We start from the raw sequence: 17,357 nt of genomic DNA, 5'->3' as shown, positions 1-17,357 counted from the left end.
TGGTTTAAAGAAATACCAATAAACTAAAGCACGTTTTCCTCCATCCTAGAAGGCTATGTGGAGTAGCCAGACCCTCCTCCAGCGTGCTTTGGAGGAAGCTCTGGCAAAGCGAGACAAAGTCGGTCTCAACGTTTTTTTTGTATGTCCCCCCCCGCGGCAAACCCTGCCACGGCCTAAATGCACAACCCTTAATCATTATGAATGGTAAGACCTGACATATACTTGAGTATCATACTAGCATGTTGTCAAAAGAGCAAGAATGCACATGATACTGCAACCAGCAGTTCAGCAGATACTCAAATGAGCTGAGAGCTAAACACTCTTACCGGGACATTCCACAGACATAACTTATCATGTTTCCACTCAAAGCCACCTCCGAGCTCCAAAGTTCCATGTCACCCTACTTGCTTTTCTGCCTGACATATATCACCTCCGTTCTTCACAAAAGGAGTAGGCTTTCTGTATGTGTGTGTGTGTGTGTGTGTGTGTGTGTGCGCGCATACATGTGCACATGTGGGGGTGTATGAATGTGTGTGCATGCGTCGAGGCAGCAAGATCAAAGCTGCAGGCGTGGCATGCACAGTTTGAAGATCTTGACACGCCTGTTGGACCTGCCGCGTTGACAGTTTTTGTCTGGGAGCTTTGTCTGAACTGTCCCTTTTTCTAAGAAGATCAATTTAGGCTCTGAGATTTATTGATAGTTAAACATTAATCGTTTTTTATGTCAAGTAGGAACACACATGAGTTAAACTGTTTTAGCTGAATTATCAGTCATATTTCCATTATCTTGACTGTTACAATAATGTCCACTATTCACTATATTTACACTATTGATCATGTCTATTATACCCACTGCTATAAATATTGTGAGTCATGTATTGGTATTTATTGTATTTAGGTATTAGTCTCTGCCCCCCATCTGGTCGAGGCAGATTCTGTCCTACGTTTCGGCCTGGTAAAAGAAAGTTTTTCCCAACCGTTGTGTGCAATTGCTCTTATGGGAATTGTTGGGTCTCTGTAAATTATAGAGTGGTCTAGACCTACTCTACTGGAAAGGGTCCTGAGATATGGTCTGTTATGATTTGACACTACAAATACAATTGAATTGATTCAAAGAATCCTGCGGTGTAACATGGTCTTTAATATTTTGCATCGGCCCTGTTGATTTTAGTAATTAGGATCTAATCTAGACTACTAGTTTCTTGACTTAATCCCAGAGGTTAGGTGAAAAAAATGTAGCAGATTAAAATAGATTTCTTGGAGGACTATCAGATGCCTGCCAAATATGTATCTTTCAGAGTTTGATCCACCCTTTTTAAACATAACCAGGCTCTGATGTCAACAGACACAATAATAAGTAAAGTACGCTTGCAGAGAGTAAGGCCAACAAAGGTAAAACCAACACATCTTTACGACACATCTGTGTCTGTTTCTTTGAGCCGGAGACATGTAATATAACCTGTTGAGGATACAAGAAATGGGTGCATCCTTTTCTGTGTGGGTGTCATGACATCACCCAGGCTCTTCCCAGTCTTTTCGAGTACTCTGTGGGGAAACGGGTTGTGAGACGAGCTTTCAAAAGCACAGATCAAAGGAGGAGGTGTGTTACAAATGAGGTGAATTACAGTGTAGGAAAGAGATAACCGGTGTGGCGACTGCACTCCTGCCAAAAAACCTTTCTTAGAAACCTCTTCAAAAGGTGGAAGAGAGGTTGATGCAACATCTAAATATGTTCCACTGTGTGTTTATGTAAGCAGCTCTGTAGTTACCTTGTATGTCCAGTTTTAGCAGAGGATTATAATATGTCCTCAGTGGATTTGGACATTAGACAAGACTCAGACAAACCTTTCAAAGCCTGTTCAAAAACGCATGGTTACCAAAGTAAAACTCAGAAAAGCGACAAGTAGCGGTGATAGCTAAATGCATAAAAAAGAAGCCTGGCAATGGTTTCAGACCCATTCTTTAGCCAGACTCAAAAAAGGTTGCTTATTTTTTTTTCTCATTTTTTTAAGGGCCTTTGGAATCTGAATGAAGGCGAGAGCAAAAGCCTGTGGTTGTGTGGGTGAAATTCAGATACCATCCAATGTTCAAAGCCTTGAAATACATATGCCACACAATGTTAAAGCATTCCTTTTCACAATTTACAATGCATAAACATGATGGTTTACAGAGGCCCAGGGTGATTATTTGCACAGAGGTCTAGTTTCAGCTATTTCAGGTTTTCCTTGAGGCTGCCCCACAACGCTGCTTCACAAAGTGATTCTTGAAAGTGTTAAACCACAGGCCCCCCACCTTCACCCTCCACCCCCCAGCCTCGGTGAACACCAAACACTGACTGTTTACACTTCAAATATCCAACACAGATTGACCGGACAGCACACGCTTGTATGAAAAGATAACAAAGTCTTTGGGCATTTACGTTGTTTTATACCAAAACTCTAATATAACAGCATTTCACACATTTTAGATTATTGTGCATGAGAGAAGGCTTCATGATAATATAAGGGAATTAAGTCCTCCAAGTCTTAAGGAGTCCTGTTATTTTGTTGAAAGTAACTCCAAAGTAATGCAAAAGTAGTGTAACGTATTACAATTCAGAGACAGAAATATTGTAATATAACTGATTACTTTCAAATGACAGTAACTAGTAATCTATAATGTATTACATTTTGGAAGTAACTTGCCCAACACTGCTCAGTAAAAGAGTTTTTGGTCTCAATCGCTAGTTTTGAGTCTTCTGCAACACAGAATGATAATTTTTTTTAATTATAGTCTCCTTGATTTTAAAATCGGCAATAAAGCAGGGGGGGGTTTGGGGCGTGGCTATGATGTGATCAGAGGTGGGTAGAGTAGCCAAAAATTTTACCCAAGTAAAAGTACTGTTACTTCAGAATAATATGACTCAAGTAAAAGTAATAATTACTTGAGTAAGAGTAAAAAAGTACTTGATGAAAAAACTACTCAAGTAGTGAGTAACTGTTGAGTAACGTCTGATTTATTTCTTAACACAAGCATCAATCAGACAGACAAAAATACAAAATAATCATATTTAGGCAAACTATTGTTCATCCAATCAATAAAATAAATTAAAATTAAGTTATAAATTACAAAATAGCTTAAGTGAGAGACATTAAATTTGGATGGATACTGCATGTGCAAAACATACTGTAATGTATGTATGTAACCTAAAAGACAAAGATCCACCTCTCCACAGCAGAAACTAAAACTACCGCTACGTTTCCTCAGGTTAGATGTTGAGTTGTTGAACGCTCACATGTCCGTTTGTTTTGGTCGACACAGAAGACGCCGCACAATGTAGCTGCTGTGTCGCACTTTTCCTAAAAGGTAACCATGCTTTCACTATGAGGCCGGGGGGGTTCCTCCAAGTCTGTGTTGCCTTGACGACATTCTTTGTTTTGCTACGACTGTAAGCTAACACGTCCCCCCCATGGATATATACAGTCTATGGTCCTGCCGCTGAGAACGAGTATGGTCACGTGACTGCACAACGCCGTTTGATTGGTGGAACACAGTCACGTCGTAGAGCCTTAAGCGGTAGACTCTCTCTCTCTCTGTCAAAATAAAACATTAAAATGAGACGTACGCTGGGGTAAAAACAATGACGCGTAGAATACCAAAGAGGTAAAAAGAAAAGTAACGAGCTCCTTGTAGCCTGATGTAGCGGAGTAAGAGTACAGTTTCTTCTTCACTAATCTACTCAAGTACAAGTAAAAGTATAGTGATTTAAAACTACTCCTAGAAGTACACTTTTTCAAAAACTTACTCAAGTAAATGTAACGGAGTAAATGTAACTCGTTACTATCCACCTCTGGATGTGATTGCCAGTGAAAGTGTGTAACGTAGCGTAGAGCGTAAGCAGCTCCTCCCTCACTCCCCCCTCTCGTCTAAAATCATCACATCCGCAACCAGATTGGCTGCACCAGTGACGGCAAACTCAACAACTCATATCAGATCTCCACAAATCAATGGGTGACGTCACACATGCTCTGTCCATCAATATACAGTCAATGGTTAACATCTGGCGTTGCTTTAGTTCTGGTTACTCAAAAGAAAACTACTTAAAAAGGCTCAAACCCCACTTTTTCTGGGTAAAAGTCCTGTTTGTCTGACCCAACCCCCACCTCACGCAGAAAGCTGACAAACTAGGGCTGGGTTTAAAAAAATTGATTTTCATTTGAGTGAGCCAATATCGATTCGTAGAATCCAAGAATCCATCTTTCTGTCTGTATCATATGAAACTAGAAGACCTAAGGAATCCATTGGAAATGCTCTGCCAACTATGTGGTGCTAGCTTGTCTGGAAGGGGCTTAAATAACTTTCCAGTTAGGCTACATTTGGGTAAGGGAAAAACTGGCATGGCCATTTTCAAAAGTGTCAAAAGTGAAATGTCTCTGAATACTCACTGACTGTACAGTGTGTGGAGCTGCACTTTGGGGTGGGGTGGCTGGGGCTCAGTGGTAGATCGGTAACCTTGTACAATTGTAGAATATCTTTCATGTCCAAGATAAATTAGTATAGTACCTGAAATGTTCCTTGCCTAATTGATATGGATTCGGGACTCTGTGAATCAGAATCGAACCGATTTGAAAAATCATTGACGATACCCAGGGTGTACAAACGACTACTGGGAGCGTTTTTTCAGGCGAGGACAGTGTCCAACGTATGCACCACTTCTGCAATTTCCTGACAGCAAAACATGAATTCTCGTAAAAGAGATCACGTAAAGCACACAGTCTGTAAGTCGAAGTCTGACAAGTTGCACCTTAAAACTCGACTTTGCTCTGGGTCATGTATCCATGGCATCGTCTCTCTGCACATACAGAACATGAACTTACTGTCAGCACCTCTGATAACACGAGACAGAATGCTCCAATTTCTCATTTTTCAAAAAGTTGTGAAAAACCTAAGCAGAACAGCATCTCCACAAGGGCCCCACTGATGTATCTTGAAAGACTGTGACTTCTCAGTTTGCATTTGATACGGTGTCTTTTTTAGCAGCCACGCGAGAAAAAAAAAGCCAGTTATGGGAAAGCTGCAAAAAGGGAGAGACAGGACGAGCTCCTGGGCCTTCAGAAGTCTTGTCAAAAGCCTTTCCTTTCTCTGCTTTGTCCCACTGATATTCATCTTGCCAGTTGAAAAGTGGAGACGGCAAAAACTTCAGGCTTGAAAAGAACTTTTCTCAACTTCTAAGAGATGCCGCGCAACAGGACTGAGTATTTGATAAAAAAGAAAGATAGGAAAAAAAAAAAAAAACGGTAGGAACGGAAGGGACCTTCAGACGGCGAGGCGCGTTAAAGAATCAGATCCCGTGTTTGGAAAACGGAACGTCGATGAACATGGCATTGTCCTCTGGTTAGAAGAGGAACCAGGCACATGTTAATGATGACTTTATAAAAAACCCAAATCAATTTGACATGTCCCAATAAACATATACAATACTTAATCTTCCTCTATATTCTCAGCCTGAACGTGCCTGAGTGTGTGTGTGTGTGTGTGTGTGTGTGTGTCTGTGAGACGCACATAGATAGAAAGAGATTCGTGTGTGTGGGTGTGTGGTGGTCGTCTGTGTGAGACGCACATAGATAGAAAGAGTCTCTGTTGTGTGTGTGTGTTGTGTGTTGTTGTGTGTGTGTGTGTGTGTTTGTGGGTTGTGTGTGTCTGTCTGTATGTGTGAGACGCACATAGATAGAGATTCTGTGTGTGTGTGTGTGTATAAGACACATTGATTGATAATAAAGAGAGATTGTGTGTGTGTGTGTGTGTGTGTGTGTGTATGAACACATAGATGAAGATTAGAGATTGTGTGTGTGTTTGTGTGTATATGAAACGGATAGATTGACAGGTATAGAGATTGTGTGTGTGTATGAGACACATAGATTGATAGAAATAGAGATGTGTGTGTGTGTGTGTGTGTGAGACACGTAGATTGATAGATATAGAGATTGGGTGTGCGTGTGTTTGTGTGGGTACGTGAGTATGAGACACAAAGATTGGTAGAAAGAAAGAGAGAGAGCTTGTGTGTGTGTGTATGTGTGTGAGAGACGCATAGGTTGATAGAAATAGAGATGTTGTGAGTGTGTGTGTGTGTGTGTGTGAGACACATAGATTGATAGTTATAGAGATTGTGCGTGTGTGTGTGTGTGTATGAGACACAAGATCGGCAGAGAGAGAGAGAGTGTGTGTGTGTGTGTGTGTGTGTGTGTTCGTGGTGATGTGCTCACGTTCATGTATCAGCTCTAACCGTCGGCGACACCCTGCGGGACAGGAATCTTCTCAGAACTGTCGTCCTGCGGGGCGCTGTTAATAGAAAACTTTAATAAAGTTTGATCATTATTTATTTCATCTCTAAAGATCACTTTCAAAATTTGCCGTGCGAAAACTTTCACGCCACATCTTTTTTTCTTTCTCACACCCCAGCTCTACTCGTCCCTGAAAGGAACGCTGACTCCATCAGCACACCTCGAGAGTTTGACGAAAATGAACGCTAAGCCCTGGAATCCTTCCTTTCTTTCACTCAACGGCAAAATGAATAAATGATATTCCTGCCTTTAATCGACGCACTCAGCCATAACAAAGAGACTTTGAGACACTTTGAGGACACCTAACGATCACAAGCATCAGGAGCTGCCTTTCGTTTTTTTTCCCGTTGACGGACGGGCAGATCAAAAAGTGAGCCCCTTAAACGCTTCTTCCCACTTTAGAATAATCTCGTCTTCTGCCTCTTTCAAGCACAAAGTGGGAAGAGAAAATAATCGTTTCATCTTTACTCTCTTCGCCAGTTTCAAAGTTATTTTGCCCGTGATAAAGCGCTCCGTATTGACGACTTCGAAGTTGCCTCATCTCTTGAAAGAAGTGACATTTTTATCTATATATAGTGTTAGAGTGTGCTTCAATTTAACTTTGTCTGGCGCGGAGCATGTCTGGTGTTGATGTGGCTGACAGCTGCTGGTTGAAAGACACGGGGAGACAAGTACTGAAGATTCAAATGAAGTTTTGCCATGACGACAGGGGCTTGATGTATGCTAATCAATCGATGGGGTAGAAAATATGCTTGCTGTTGGAGAGAGAAAAAAAGTGAAGGAAAAAAAAAAAAAAGAAGAAGACTGTGAGTGACAGAAACTTGTCAGACACCGAGATATCAAAAAAAGTCACAAAGTTTGCGTCGCCACACAAGAGCCCCCAAATCGCATGTGGTATACGCTACAAACGGTTCCACTTGAAACGCATTGCATTTTATATAAAAGAAAAGAAATTGGGACAATTCTCCATATGGTGTGGCAGCAAGCAAGATTCTCTTTTTTTTTTTTGACAAAGGAGGGGGGGGGGGGGGGGGCGAGCTTTGTCTCGGTGACACCTATGGTGAATTCCTGAGAAAATTCTCTGTCTAGGTCTGTCTGAGCCTCTTCTATCCTTCAAAGGCCACGGGCTATAGGATGTTGAATTTACATCACAAAAGACCCAAACTGTCTCAGCAAGTGAAGGTATAACAGATGATCATCACATCAAATGTATCACACATCAATATCTAATGGAACAGATTGTGAAAGGACAAGACATCTGCTTTAAAAACACATGGAGTCAGGGCTAAAAATATTCTTTCGCTACAGTTTATCCGACGTTGTTTAGAAGCTTAGTAATGTTGTCGCAGCCAGATGCCTACAAGTCAATCTCCAGGCTACCTGACTCGGAGAATTTGGGTTAAAAAACAAAAAAACAAAAAAACAACAACACGTGAGCTGGTGTTGTTTATTTGAGCTTTTTAGCTCGGCAGCAGGAGAACGCAGTCTTGAAAAGAATCCATTCCAGATGTGGATTCCTTATAGAATTCCAGGAAACACACTCCATCTTTACTCATCTGTTCGCCATCCAGATGTATGACTCATATGTGTCAAAAACAACAGGTTAGGACGGCTGAGACAGCAAATCCATCCCCAGCGAGTAATCGCAGAGACACGCTGCTCTTAACTCCTTTTGTTTTCATCTCTTAAAAGGGGATTTATCAAAGTTATTTCTGGGCTCTACTCTATGTGGATGGTTTTAATAGCATGGGGTTAAGCCCTGTAGTCCCACAGGCCAGCGGCCCCACATTTCTAAGAGTTATTTCACCGAATATTAGGCCTTGTGTTCACATATTTCTAAGACTTTTCTTAAAATTTAGGGTTAGGGTTGTGGTTACGGGGGAACTGGAGGAATAAAATCTGAAACAAATTGATGAAAAGAAAATGTGGGAACATAGGCACGCGCCTGGGTTAAGCCTCTAAATGTGAAAGTGAAATTTGCGACTCCGTGTTAACCAAAAGAGACCCACACCATGAAGACAAAACAAACACGGGAGTGTCACACACATGTTAAAGCCTTCAGAGGACATTGAAAAGGGCCTCGACCAACTGCCACTTTGCTCGTTTACACAGCCATGATGTCTCTCTCTCATCTCTGGTTGTGCAAAGCAGAGAAAGGGGAGGTAACATTGCCCCTTATATGACCTCATAAGGGGAAAGATTCCAGATTGGCCCATCTGAGCTTTCATTTTCTCAAAGGCAGAGCAGTACACCCAGGGCTTGGTTTACACCTGTCACCATTTCTAGCCACCGGGGGACCATAGGCAGGCTGGTGGAACTCATATGAATTTTAAAAATGCCATGGAACCTTCAAAACACTAGTCCCTTAACTAGTATTCCCAGGACACAAACATGGTTTCCTGGGTGAAAGTCTTCTGTTTTCCCCTTCCTCTGAGACACAAGCTCCCCCACTGGAAAGCTCTGTGTTATAAGACCTACCCATCCACCCCATCCTCCCCCTGTGTGCAGACCACGGCCCTCTTATACAGCAGCACTCAATGTGATGCATACAGGAAGAAATATGTGGAATACATATGGATTACAGTGCAATACTTTCCGTATATATTTGTACGAATGGTTCATGAGAACAAGACTACACATACTAACAATCACGTCTGGCTCAGATACACACACGCGCACACACACACACAAAGCTATGTTATCACCAAATGTGATTAAGGCTGTGAAACGATTAACATCAGGGTATTTATTCAAATCTAGACATCAAACACATTCTTTCTTCTTTTTTATCTTCACAGATCACAGAAGTTACTGTCAGGGGAGAAAGGCGCCTTCCGATCAAGTCGGCGTCCAGCGCGGCCGGCCAAACAAGGCTCGCGCTTTCAGCCCAGCCCCCCCCTCTCCCCCCGCTCTCTTTCATCATTTACAGAGGGAGCGTGCCGCTCCAGAGCCGTCCCCGGCCAGAACAAGGCCGCTCACTGTCAGCCGGACAATGGACAGTAGAGCTGGAGGTGGCAGTGGACTCATTGTGCAGCATGATGTCACCGACATCAGACCCTGACACTGCCAGACACCAAGCACAGGGTCAGAGGGTCAAGATGGTGAAATGGTAACAGTGACGCAGGGCTGTAGGGTCGAGGGGGCTGGGGGACATGAGTGGAGAGTGTGTGTGCGCGCAAATGTGTTCGTGGTACAGCTGAAACAAACCCACACTCTTAGCAAAAATACAAACAGTCATGCATGGAAACAGGATGATTGAAAGAGATCCAGACCAGAGGGACAGCAGCTGAGCGTTTGAACTAGTGCATTGTGGGCGGATGCCATCTGATGGCAAACTCTGCATAGGCACATTGTGTCAGTGCACAGCAACTATATGGTCACCCTATTTAACTCTCACAAAGGCAGTTAACCCTTCCAACCAGGAGTAAGACGCAGTATTCACCACTCCACACCAAGGTTCCATCTATGAGCAACGCCCTAGCATACCGCAATGTGAACAACAGTACGCAAGTAGTCGCTGCCAATGGAAATCTTAGGTCTCAGGCACCTCCAATAAATAACTGAGAAATAATAATAAAACTGAAAAAATAAAAGCCAAATCTGATTCTAAGGCAAAAAGATGCCAGTTAAGATACAAGAAATTATTTATTTGTGTAGACCGCACTATAAATGAATAAATGGAACAAAGAAGGAATTTAAAAAAAACATGTATTTTTATATATATTTATGTGTGTATATGTGTGCATATATGTATACATATATATATATATATATATATATATATATATATATATATATATATATATAAATATATATACATACAAATGCATGTTTTTTTTTTAAATTCCTTCTTTGTTCCATTTATTCATTTATAGTGCGGTCTACACAAATTAATAATTTCTTATATCTTAACTGGCATCTTTTTGCCTTAAAATCAGATTTGGCTCTTATTTTTGTGTTTTTTTTAAGTTATTTGTTGTTATATGTATGTATTCATACTACATATACACACACACACACACACACACACACACACACACGTGTGTTTGTATAAGTACATTGACAGACAAAATCAACTCAAAAATACCCAGAAGAACACACCATTGTTATAGTGAAAGCAGAAGATGGGGCAGCTTCAAAGGAAAGAAAATAAAAACAATTCAATAAACAAAATGAAATGATGAAGACAGATAAAGAACGACGGTAAAGGACGGAGCAATCCTGGAAGTGGAACATTGTGGATAAAGACTACGAAGTGATTTAAAAGAAGTCCCTGATTCAGCAAGCCTTACCTCCTCTGGCATGAGTATAATATATATATGTGGTTTGGAGGTAACGTGACATGTGATGAGCTCAGAGCTCTATGGGACAGAAGGTAGAACACAGCTGTTCCTGAGCCTGGTGGTGCGGGACCGGATGCTTTGGAACGGTCAGACTGGCTCAGCAGGCAGAACAGTTTGTGGCTGCTACTAATCAGTCACTCAAACACTTTTACACATTCATTTACTCAGGAATATATCAACACATGGTTTGGTTTGCTGGCTCCACCACGGCCTCTCAGGTGTAATAACCTCGATCTTTACAGCCTCTCCTAGGCTGCAGGATGAGTTTTACATGTGTTAGTTTCTTCCCCAGTTTGTCTCAGATAATAATAAATGACAATAATTCTATTCATTTAGCACTTTTAGAGTACTAAGCACTAAGATGACAAGGTCTACAGGACACGTATTAGGAATCAGAAAGCCATGTAAGCCTCCCCTCCCCCGCATGACAAGCAGCACTTCACAAAACAGTGAAAGTGTATGATAGAATGTCAACAACAGACACAAAAAAAATTACTAGAATTACTATAATTACTAAAAAATACTATAATGATAATACAAATCAAGCATAATTTCAATTCTTAATGACGGTGAAGTTCAAATACAAACATAAAAAAGGTAGCAAAATGAGGATATGTGCAGTGTCACAAGATTGGAAAAGAAGAAATAGTTAAGTGCAGGCCATCTTGTAAAACTGAGTTTTTAAAGAAAAAACAATTAAATCACAATTTAAGACTTAGAGAGGGCAGATGAATAGTTGTAAAAGATTTCACCCAGGAACACAGCAGGGTACATTGAAAGTGTCAGATCTTCTTAAAGGACCACAAAAAGCATTTTAAATCCGACTATGAGGGCCCCGGCCTCAGATGCGGGCCCCCTAGTGGCATTGGACTGTACTTTAACTGTCACATGAAGTCATTTAACACTGTGGATGTTTAACTCCACAGGAGCCGTTTAACCCTATGTGTTGTCTTCCCGTCCACCATGCACCTGTGTCCTCCCTGTTTGGCCTATTCATAAAGCATAACATATACGTAAACACACAATTCTATTTTACACCTTCAAGCCAACATCATTCCGGCTGATCACCAGTAGTTTTACACCAATTCTTTTTCTGAATTCATGGTCAATAAACCTCATTTCACATGGAATTATACCTCCTTTTGGAGTAAAATTTTCAAAATAAATGCATTATTTTCACTACAGCGAGGACCAGATGAATATGTGTTGATGGATTATTACAGACTGGTGTATGTCAATGTTTAGTCAGGATACTGTTTTGAAACTGTTTTATTATTTTGAATGGCAGCACGTATTTCCGATGAAGAAAACGGATTCAATTTGACCCAAAGACAACACAAGGGGTTAAGCGCGTTGCTAGTTATCCTTTGCAGTTTAAGGAGTTGCTTACAGATAAGATGTGACATAGTTGCTATAAGGTACATCAACTATGGAGACATTACATATGTGGGAACATCAAAGCACTTGTAATTGTGGCTAATCCTGGACTAAGATTATTTTTCTAATGGGAAATCTTCAGTGGAGATGCTGCGACTCCATTTCCATCTAACATTATTTAACTCTTTCATTCACAGGCTTACATCTCAGTGTGGATAATCAGCCTTCATTGCCTTGGCTTTAAAAAAAAAAAAAAAAAATAGATATATATGGTGTGTATATACATGCATGCACGCACGCACACACACTACTGTAATAACCTTGCTGGATGCAGCCTAGTGTGAATTTGAGCTGTGTTTTTTGCTTTTTTTTAAAAAAAGGGAACATGAGGCCTAGGACGCCCATGTAGGTCAAAAACAAATCCTGCGCCTCAAGCTGGGAAGCCAGAAAACTTCTTTGAGCATCTGAGGGAAAGGAGCAGGAGCACCAAGTTTCTTCCAGGTGCTGCTTTTCACAGTGGTAATCCTGCCACGGCGTGACTGTGATTTTTACAGAAAATCTCTCCAAACAGGGCCCAGATGGTGGGAGGTAGACGCACACACACATACATGAAAAACACATTCATTCACAGACACACACACACACACACACACACACACACACACAACTGTATACAGACAGGCGTACACTTGCGCTTATAAAGTACAAAGCTTGCGCCACACCACACACACACACACACACACACCACACACACACACACACACACACACACACACACACACACACACACACACACACACACACTTAAGGTGAGAACTCACTTGTTGCTCCTGGGTGGTCTCTGTGTAAAGATAAGGGCAGGCAAGAATAAAGCCTGTTATGCTGAGGCTCAAGTTTGGGATTGTTCTGTAATGTTCCTCTTTTTATACATAATTGGAATTTCTGTGGCAGCGTATGAGCTTGTCGTTTTCTAAGTTTAGCTCCGATTACAGAGGGGCTTTCTTAATGACAATGAGTCAGGACTGGAGCTATACAAACCTCGTCCCCGACTCTATTTCTCCACTCATCAGCTGTGTGTGTGTGTATGTGTCGTAATACAGGAGACGCCTCTGATTTGCAGCGGTGTTGGTCAGGCATCAAGATCCTGACAGTGGTTATAGCATGTGGAGGATGTGGATATGGAGGACGTTTTGAAATGAAGAGATAAAAGAGTTAATCTTCTACCGTTTCTAAACCGATTCCCTCCATAGCTCCCTATTTATGTACAAGGAAAGAAAGAAAGAGAAAAAAAAAAACTTGCTCCATCTCTCCCAGCTTTTCTCCATCTCTCCCTTTCTGTTTCATGTGGTTACTGGAACAACAATGTACATTCTGAGTGCTAGGCCTTTGATGTCGCTGCATTCACCGAGCCGTCTTAAACCGGAGGAGAAAAAAAAAGAGAGGGCGAGAAAAAGACGCAGGAGATGTTCTGTGGTCTGCTTTCTCTCTCTCTCTCTTTCTCGCTTTGCCTCTTTCCATCTCTCTCTCCCTGGCAAGGCATCTGACATCTCTCGGCAAAAGACAAATTCGGTTTCGCCTGTTAAGTCGTCAGTGAAAGCTGCGCAAGAGTTTCTTTTTGTTTTTTTTCACTTCTCTCTCTCTCTCTCTCTCCTTCACTTCCGTGGATGCGGTGTTGTGAAGGCCGCTTACACGCTTTTCGAACAATAACAGTTCACCCCCCCCCCCCCCCCCCCCCCCCCCCCACCCCCACCGCAAGTTTCCTCTCTGCCAGAACCCAACACATGCCAGCACATCCTTTAGAGAGCCTTGAACCGACAACAAACGCTAAACATTTTCACCGCCGAGAGAAAAAGAGGGGCCCATCCGCAAGCCCCTGTGTAATTAAACTAGATCTAATACTGTTATATGTTTCTCTTAGTGAGAGGGAACGTTTCAGGGGCCTCTTTCTCACAGCAATGAATAGCTGTTTCCAGGTCAACACAATGCCCTGAACAGAGAGGAATAGTTCTATAGGAAAGGGACTTTTCCAGGCCTCGGAGAGTGAGATGTGCACTGTAGCACTGAGCTCAAAGAACCCACCCAGCTTCGAGGAGGAACTTAACCCCTGTGTTTGAGCTTCAACTTACTGAGCTCACAATCACAGCAGTACCTAAAGGGTAAGGCTGACAATATTATATATTGTCTTACAGCCAATAAATCCCACGATAACACCAACATCTGTCATAGTCAGCCGTTTTCGCCTGTGTTTCCCCACCCTTGCATGCGTCTGTACTTGTTTGTCTGTTTGTGGGCGCCACCTTTGTTCTGGGCTTTTGGCAGAGTGACACACCTGACGATCATCGCCAATCGACACACCTGGCGATCATCGCCAATCGACACACCTGGCGATCATCGCCAATCAATACACCTGGCGATCATCGCCAATCAACACACCTGGCGATCATCGCCAATCAACACACCTGGCGATCATCGCCAATCAACACACCTGACGATCATCGCCAATCAACACACCTGGCGATCATCGCCAATCAACATACCTGACGATCATCGCCAATCAATACACCTTAGGGGGCTTTTCCAATCAAGCGTCCTGCTTAAAGACTCCTGTTTTCCAGACAGAGAGGGCCTGCGATAAGGTCTGGGAATTTTGGACAGCATGAGAACCTATGTCCGCTTGCAGGGACACAGGTTCCACTCAGCCCACAATTATTTGTTCTGGGAGAGTGTTTGTTCTGTGAGATGGGTCAATCGTAAGCGGGATGGATAAGCACATAAGAAGCTGGGTCCAGGCTTGTTGTCCTCGTTTAAAAAAAAGTCTACATCTGAAATATGGGTTTCTTTTTAACCAAATTACCACCAAAAAATGGATTGGATTCCATTCAGCGCTCTTTGTAAATACAATTGATCACTTTCATTCCTTACTAAACTCATCTGTAGATTCCACTGATCTTAACTATCAGTCAAGATAATTCAGAATTTCAGATTTTTTTTGTTTGTTTGTTTTTTAAACTCAAATATTAGGTATAATTCTCTGTAAATGAGGGTTATTGACCATGAATTCCAAAGAGTACTGTATAACTAGTGGTATTAAGGTAGTGTTAGTGAAAACAAAAATGTCTGGAAAAGGGACAAAAATGTCAACATGTTTGACCCGGGAGGACAACATAATGGTTGGACACAAGGAGTTGGGCTTGTGAGATGGCGGCGTTTGAAAAAAAGTCATATGGTTTGCCAGATTGGGGACAGTACCTGAGCTTTCTGAAGGGCTTATGGTGTTCTCATTTATACATGTTTATTTGCTTTAAGGATAGTCTATTTGGTTGAATGGTCTTGAATATTGTAGTTATCCCTGTGATTTTTGTCTGCGTGGGTGTTCATGTTGCGAGTTGTATGTTTCATATGTTAAAAAATATACAAAATTGTTAATCACAAAAAAATACTCTGGTTGGTCACTGCCAGCTTATTCCTGTCAAGAGGTACTATAGCCAACTTTGAACTACGAATCTAAGTCCGTCTTGCAGAATCTAGTTCATGGTCTTTGTTTCAAGTAACAACCTGTTTGTCTCAGAACTCAAAGCACACCGTCTGTAACCTGGATCTCAGCATCAGCTCACCTGCCTGCTCCTCTCTCCATTCACTTCAGGACTAAACTTGACCTTCTGTTAAAGAAACACTTCCCTTTAATCATCTGCCCGTTGTCATCCATGATCCGTACCCACTTTTTGAGGCTAACTACAAAACTTTAAAAAAAATGAACGTGTAAGTCTTGTCAACTTCCCCAGCCTGTATGTGGCACCCAGCTCAGAGCTCATTCATTTCTACCTAAGAATTGCATCTTTAGAAATGGGCAGCAAATACATATTTTTTTCATAAAAAGTCTCTTAATTTCAACAGCTGGGCACTGTAGCTTTTAGTAAATATTACTCGTTAAGGAGGAAATAAAACATTTGATGGATTATTTTCAGCTGTGGATTTGATTGTGTGAGGCATCAAAACACTGAGAATGACTTATTGTAAAATAATCTTTAGTGGAATATGTCAGCCAATGCAACACTATGGCTCATTTTTATATATGTTATATTTTTTAGAAAAAGATGGAGTTCGGGGCCACCTCTAGCTCACCCAGTAAGAGTATTTGCCCCATGTTGGCTGAGTCCTGCAGCGGCGCGGGTACGAAGCCGACCTGCTGCCCTTTGCTGCGCGTCATCCCCCATCTATCTCCCCCCCTTTCATGTCTATCATGTCACTGACTAATAAAGGGAAACTCCTTAAAAAAAAATCCTTAAAAAAAAAAGAAATGGAGCTCTATGACAAGACTTATCAGGCTTTGGATACACTGACCACATGATTTTTAGTCTTTTTTTATTAATTGGATATGTTGACAATAAGAGGAACATTCCAGACTACCACTAGACTAAAGGTTGTTACTTTGGGTTCTACATTAGGGTGGGGTGGGAGATTTCAACTTTGGCGCAAAATTGAAATTTGTCACACTTCATTTTCTGCATTCTGGTGAATCTCTTGGCAACAATTTATGCCTTTCCTGCATCAATATATGGTGCAAATGTCTGTATTTATGTAAAGTAAAGTTTAACAGGTTTTTGGAGTGGGTAGCACTAGCCAGTTTTGATTCCCATTTGTAAATTACGCCTTTGACTAAACTCATCCTTTATGTAATGCATGCTTTCTCCAATGGGTTAACACTAGCCTCAGAGTGAGGCAGTTCTTCTCTAGCACACACAGTGAAAGATTCCTGTCATGATGCTAATTGTTCTTGACGTAGTTTTACCACCAGGACCTTTTGCAGCTCTCTGTTACATAGAAGAGACAGCCTGGAGTGTCTGAAAGCCAACGCTCTTCCAGTGCCTCTGTCCATCACCTTGGCAGAAACGCATCACATCTCAATCTCTCTCCGCTGTGGCTGTCCGTTAGCCGTGGGTTCACCTCCACCCTGGCCTTGCTGCTTTTTCTCAAGGCAGGAGGAGGACATGAAAGAGACAATCAAACACGAGGAATCAGAGCTGTCACTGGTGCCTGCAGAATGCAGAATGGTGCTCTGTCCTTCCCACAGGCAAAGTTAGCCTTTCAACTCACTGTGGCTTTCAATAACACACAAACACAAAAATAACGCCGGTGTCGTCAGATTCAGATATAGCTGGCTGTTTGAATATTCAGACTTGAGAGCACTGCTAATGGTGTGACATCTAAAATGTGTTCCGAGAACAGCTGTTAAGTAAAACAGAAGCTGATAAAATAATATATGATATGATCGTATTTTCACTTTAAAAGGTAATTTCGGTATTTTAACCCATGGACC

General features: G+C 41.8%; 1 long non-coding RNA gene across 1 annotated transcript in view; it reads right to left on the bottom strand.

Annotated features, from left to right (window-relative positions):
- Window positions 1-2,633: 2,633 nt before the first annotated feature.
- LOC116702108 (uncharacterized) overlaps window positions 2,634-17,357 on the bottom strand; it is a 23,882-nt gene continuing 9,158 nt past the window's right edge. The window contains exon 3 of the long non-coding RNA XR_004335054.1: window positions 2,634-2,644. This is a non-coding gene — a long non-coding RNA (uncharacterized LOC116702108). The remainder of the gene's footprint in view (window positions 2,645-17,357) is intronic.

The sequence above is a fragment of the Etheostoma spectabile genome, chromosome 2, assembly GCF_008692095.1.
Source record: "Etheostoma spectabile isolate EspeVRDwgs_2016 chromosome 2, UIUC_Espe_1.0, whole genome shotgun sequence".
NCBI lineage: Eukaryota > Metazoa > Chordata > Actinopteri > Perciformes > Percidae > Etheostoma > Etheostoma spectabile.
Note: the sequence above shows the minus strand (reverse complement) of the source record. Positions and strands in the feature narration are given on the sequence as shown.